The sequence below is a fragment of the Anopheles moucheti genome, chromosome 2 (genome assembly GCF_943734755.1).
Source record: "Anopheles moucheti chromosome 2, idAnoMoucSN_F20_07, whole genome shotgun sequence".
Lineage (NCBI taxonomy): Eukaryota > Metazoa > Arthropoda > Insecta > Diptera > Culicidae > Anopheles > Anopheles moucheti.
In genome coordinates this window covers 4,454,516-4,461,309 of record NC_069140.1, presented here as the reverse complement: position 1 = coordinate 4,461,309, position 6,794 = coordinate 4,454,516, and positions in this window count along the sequence as shown.

Genomic DNA, 6,794 nt, shown 5'->3' with positions numbered 1-6,794 from the left:
ATGGAATAAATTATTCGCTTTAATGTATCCTTCCATCGAGAAAACATCCACGAAATTCGCCTCCCTCGAATAAGCATAAGCACGGAGGATTGGAAACGGAGTTCCCCTAACCGAATCGAAGACATCTTGCCTGCTGTCAGTTGCAATAGACAGAACGCCATTTTGCGCATTTCAAATTCCATTTACGTGTCCGTTTGTCGATTGTGTCGGGCTCGTTTGTTCGGTACAACGCATCCGGAGCGGTGAACATGGACCATAATTGGACAGCGATGCATTATACGTCTAGAACTGCTTCAAAACGTGGCTTCGATGCGGGTCCCAAGGCAACTGCAATATGTCTTTGTCTGGCGTTCCCAATATCCTTCCCTTCACTGCTCATTCCGCGGATGGCTAACATTAGCAACAAGAAAAACAGTATCCTTTTCGTAAACATTGCTCAAACTTCCGCTCTTGATACAATTTGAAGCGGATGAAAAACTATTTTCCATCCGTCTCCCCATAATGCTTCTTCCGTAGTAGATTTTATTTTTAATACCCACTTAAAACAGCTCTTCAACTCTTAACAACGTCACGCTGAATGTGGAATGATATTGACTGTACAACCGGCCCAGCACTCACTGACCTTCCTCCAGTCCACCAAACCGCAACGCACATCAAGGTTGTGGAGCCACTTTCTTTTTGCGAAACCTCATTCTTCGCATCAGCTCGCCCCAATACTACCACTGAGCAAAGGGCTGGGATGAATGTTATGAAGCCGAACTTTTATGGAGATTTATGACATCATTATGAAGCATTTTATATCGGAACCGGGTCAACAGTAGGAGTGACGGTGGGAAGGGAATGGTGGTCACAGGCAAATGCCAACTGTTGTTATTCTCGCTCGAAACAGTTTGGCGCTAGGATCCAGTCGTGAGGCGATCGATCGGTGGGCGGCGCGAACACATTTTCACACGTCCCGAGGTTCCGTGCGTGGAGCGAGGGCCTAAAGGGACGTTTCAACGGGTAGAACGTTTGTCGAAGCTTTGCCAACCTCACGACAACGAAGCTGTTGAACCATTCTCGACGACTTCTTGCCGGGGCTGGATTATTTAAGGCCATTTGATGATTGATAAGAAATAGCCGCCGGATCATGTTTCCGTCAGAAGAGTAAACGTTTCATATTTAATTATTCATTTCGAGATATTTGATCTGACAACCACTGGCTGGAGAGAAAGTGGTGAAACGAATTCTAATTTTAAAGCATTTTAATATTTAATAGATCGATTTTGTTGTGCGGTTTGCATACCTTCAGGCTGAAATTAATAACCGTTAGTTAAAAGATGACTAAACAATAAACAAATGCCCAAGGTTCAGGTGCAATTTACTTCAATTACTGGAACACCTTGAATCATAATGAACTAAGCGTACACGGTGAGACGGCATTACACCGACCTAAACGTCGTTCGTCGCACAAAGTTTAATTTCGCCACAATAATGCTTAATGCACGCAGTGAACCAAATGCTTCCCACGGAATGCTTCTTTTACGGGCAATTACGCATGAAATGTAGTGCAAATGTTGCTCGCCATGAAGCCATAAGGGCGGTGAAGCTCGCAGAAGAAAATCAATACGGTTTCGCTCTCTATTCCGTCACGGTAGGTTGGTAAGCCAGTGCCAAGAATGTCACGATAGGCCGAACCGAAGCCGTGTTCTCTCCTTCGTAACGCTGAATGAGCCTGAAATATGTTACACATTTCTAGTGAAATAAAATTCCCGCGATGAAATCGGAAACGGATCGGAAAACGCGTGACTGATCGCTATGAAAACCGTTCTGCTGGTGCGTTCCCAACCGTTAAGCTACATTCCAGTGTGTGGTCGAAATTGACGATGGGCTTACTATTGTTAACCCGCACAACCACATACCAACACAAACGGGAAAAAAAGCTCATGATGGGTTGTATGTTTACCCTTGATGAAACGCTGGTGGATACGATCATAAACATCACACACCGGTCGCCAAAACCTGCGTCGTCCTGCAAAAGGTGTTCGAAATGCGGTGGTAAATATTGGCTCAAGTACCACCTTTGGCAGTGGTGGCTTAGGCTGTGAGCCATGCGATGCGCCAAAATACGTTCTTCAATCCGAAAACCCCAAAATCCTGCCTGATGAGGAACGGAGCCATGTTGTGAAAATGTTACACCACCCCGAGCTTAGCGATACATTCGAGGCACGTGCGGGCAGTACCCCCGCACGAATGGTTCGCGGGTGTGGCATCAAGCTTTGGGTGGTTGTTTGCATGGGTTTCGAGAGCCCAGTACCGCTGTACTGCACCGCCACAGGGTTGGGGCATACAAAATGGATTACGTACTTTATTTGTTTACATCAAAATTTATGTTTACTCCGTATGCGATCCAACCTGGCAGCAGCCTGTCGACAGTGTTGTCGTCGGTGGCAACGCTCGTAATACATCCACCGGAGGGCTAAGGCAACGACCGATAAGCTCCAACCGTACCGATCTCTGGTGAGGGGGAAGCGAAATGGATGAATGAAAATTGTTTTCCCTACCCCAAAAGCCTCTCCCAAATCCCCACATCCCCACCCACCGCTTTTTAAGACTAACAAATCTAAAGAAACACATTTCGACAGACCGGGATTCGGAAGATTCAGTGCCGTTGTTTTACTCTATCCTTCCTGCTCCTGTAGAATGGGACCATTTTCCAGCCTTCATTCACTTTCACACTTTGCCGACCAGCTCGGAAGTCTATTCAATTTTCCAGGGCTGGAAAACCAAGGGATTTAAAAGGCGAGCATTGAAAAGTGAATCTGCCCGGAACGGCCACACCGTGCAACAGCTCGGATTCACACATCGTACGTCAGGCTGGTGAACCGATCCGCGCCAACCCACAGGAAATCTTCCCCGAGACTGTGCCTGCGTGTATACTTTCAATTAATGCAACAGTTTCATCAGCAAACTGCGGTGTCTCTTGCACACTGCGAATGGAAGCCGTTGGAACTGAGCCTGGTGTCCTTATAGCGATGCGCCGAAGGATGTGGAAGCATTATCCTTGGGGGAGCTTTTTGGGTGCAAAGTATTTGCACAAGACATAATGCTGCTTTAATAAAGTAAATTTACATGAAATTATTGTTACATTAGGGTTGGCAGCAAGTATATTACTGATCCGCCTGAAAGTATGCAATCCAGCGTACCGCATCACATTGCGCCTGTTGTTATGCAATATAATGTGACAATCATGTTTCGTATCGGGATTAAATGGTAAATTGTTATTTTACAATAACATACAATACAAGGAAATTTTAAACATAAATAATATATTACTGCCCTTTCGAACGTTCGAAAAACGACTTCATACATCACACACATTAACGGACCGTTCTATAAGCTTTTTATCCATTTGAATGCCACCCATTAGAACGACCCCCATCCTCCGCCGTAGTGTACGATAGCCTTCCATTTTCACATCCATTAATGGTGTTTTGTATTTAGTGTTTTCTTTACTTCCCAACCCTCAACCACACCATCATTACCGTGGTCGAACAAAAACGGGGGCTCCCATTGTTTCCTGTGCCCTTTTCCGCCTTTCCACCTGTCCACCCGCTCTTCACCCTTTTTTGGTTAGCAAATTAAAGGCACAAAAGGACGTAACAAGGAATTCTATCCGAGGGTGTGGTCCTTTCGGTTTCGGTTGGTGGTACATTTTTCACGCCATTCAACATTCTTCGGGATGTTGCGAACCCGTTCACCCGCGTCAAACTTTCGGGGCTCGGGCTGATTTTTCAACATGCTACACTCCCGCCCTCCCGAAAAAAGGTCCATTAAAGATTCCTTTCTGCCGTGGCCGTGGTGATCGTTTAGCAAACATGAGCTTTTGTCCGCTGCGAGGTATGGTACGAGCCGTTTCCACTGAGGTAACGTGTCAAGTTGCAACATATTCGCATTAAAAGCATCGTTACGAGCTTTTGGTGATGGTGAGTATAGTAAAATTTTATCGATACAGGCCACTGTAATCTGGTTGGTCCGTTACCGGTGGAATTGATAGCGTGATAGCTGTCGATAGGGGTTTTCCTCTAACATAACAACTATATTCTGTCCAACCGGTACCACATAATCCAGTGTCGGTATTTCCTAGTGTTGGCATTATCCTTTTCATCCAACGTTCGATACAGAGCTGTGTGATGAGCTTAGCCTAACAGCAAGCCGAAAAACCTAAAGAAATCATATCCCTTTCAGCTTCAAACGCATGAAGCTGCTTATCGAAACGATAGAATGGCGCACTACCCAGAAAAATGGGCATTGTTTGTCGCAGCACAATTTTGACGAAGGCAAACATTTGGGCATAAATTTAAATTTTTACTCTACCACCTCCACGAAACAACAGTGCACAGCCATCCGCCCATCACCCAGGGGATGAATTGCTACCGATAGAGTTGTCTATTTGACAGTGAAAAGGGACCCGATTCTTACGAAAGCCGATGACGCGCACACGGCCGCGACCTTCGCCGACACGTCGAAGCTGAAGTAACAAGCTTTTGTTACAAGAAAGTGAACAGTACCGCTGGTGGCATCATAATGCTCCACATCACTTTCTTTATTTGCTGGAATTTTAAACAAGTTCCATCCCATTTTCATACCACTTTGTCGTATGTTTTATGAACATTCCAGAGTTCCCCGAAGAAGGGCCGATAGACGGGCGTAAGAAGGCGAGGAAGAAAAAAATTACGCCCACAGTGAAAGTCCGTAACTTTTCGCAGCCTTTAGCATTATGTAAAGCCACCAAACAGGCACTAACCGTGAAGAGATGCCTTTCATCCGGTGCGTCCATTCGGAAGCCGGCCTTCCGTTCCCCGGTCCCGATTACAGTCGCTGGCAGCAGCCATTTTAGACAAACATCCTTTTGTCCCTTTTTCCGTACTACCGGAACGACCACTTTCTTCCATTGTTGCTCACTTCAGATGGAGAGGGATGTGGAGCTTTCCTACCTGCCCGAAGCCCGGGCGCCCATCTCACATCCCACTGCGAACGCTTCATATCACACGCTGAATAGGATGGAAATCCATCCTGACAGCGTACGAGACGAATGTCGCGAAAAATTACAGCTATTTACTGTTGTAAAACCACAACTCCACACACACACTTAGCGCATGGTCCACGCGCTCGTTACATTGTTTTTCGAGTGTGTCTTTGGCACTTGACAGGCAGAATGTAGTCGCTGGTGAATGAGAAGTACGCGCACTGTTGCCATTTCTTTGCAGCACAGTGCTACTGCTAACCAAACCATCGCGTTACCACGCACGGTACGTACCGGCCCCAGTAAGGGTGCTTTTGTGGTGCGTTACATTACTCTCGAACCTCTAGGTGTCTTCCGAAACCAGGCCGCTCCAAAAACTGAGCCGCCGTTATTATCTCCGACAAGATACATCTTCTTCATCCGGAAAGCGTTCTCGCACGGGGAGTGTAATCAATTATTCAGCAAACATTCAGATTACAACATCACAGTTCCACCTTTACCCGGTGCGTACTATACCCGGTTATTCCTATACCCTCCAGCAACGATGTTCCACGACTCGATTCGATCGATTGGGACGTTCTCCCATTGCAAAAGGAGATGGATCTCTTTAAGAACTCGCGTCACTTTAATGAGCGTCACTCTATCGCTCGGGAATGTGGAGCCACAACGACCATTCGCCAACAACTTCTTGGCCCACCCTGGTTGGTGTACACGCGGGGATGCTTCCCGATTCCTGCCAGGCAAATGATGATTAATCTTTTCGCTTCGCCGTATCACCGGCTCGTGCATCAGCCAGCCTGGTAGGTGGTACCGCGTAATTGGCCGGATTGTGTTACTCTTCCCAGGTGCCCTGGGCTGTATGCCACGCGTGAGAATTTGATTCTATGGTATTTTCCCCCAGCGTGTGTGAGAATGCTAAGCCCACTCAGCAGCTAAGGAGCACGCAGTCTGCTACAGAGATCCACCCGGGTACCAGCTAATGACTTTCGCCAGGCTACCCGTTACATCCATTAAAATCATCCCTTTTTGACGGTCATAAGCCGTGAAATTCTCGCTAAAAGCTCATCGACGTACGGTGTAGCGGAACACACGTGGGGAACCCACCCACCGAGTTCAACCATCCCCTTTTTTTGTGGTCCAAAACTTCCAAACACATTGTTGCGTCATGATTAAAGTACGTTACGTTACCCTCTCCAGCACTGAATGGCAACGGAACGAGTCGCTAAAAAACAAATCCTTAGGCATTTAAACAATTTCCCTCAGGCGTTTTGGGGGGCCGTATGACGTCGGTACTGCACGTAAACAAAGTGTTTTCTTTAAAGTGCCAAAAAGACGCTAGTGAGCACGCGTTCCAACGCCGTACCATCCGCCAACGATAACACGGCAAAACGGTCGCAGCATCAAGCGCGCCAGCTGATAAGTAATCCTTCATCTTTATTCAGGTGCGTTAAGATATGGACGCGTACAGGCCGCCGTTACCGTCGCTGGGTTCCTGATCCGGACATTTAGGCATTTAGGCAGATGACTCCAGCGCACGCCGGGCCATCCCTCGTGCGTATCGCGTAGGCAATGAAATATTCATTCCGCCTGTCATGGCTGCCGGTCGCATGGAATAAATTACCTCCACGGGCGCAACGTGGTGACACGTCAGATAGCACAAGCTCCACAACAACAAAACTACGCTGGACAAAAAAAAATGTTAAGAACGAGTTGGTTTTTTCCGAGCGATAGAAGTGAACTTGGGACGAGATCAGCAATGCAGTATTTGGGATTATATTGAGATTCACCG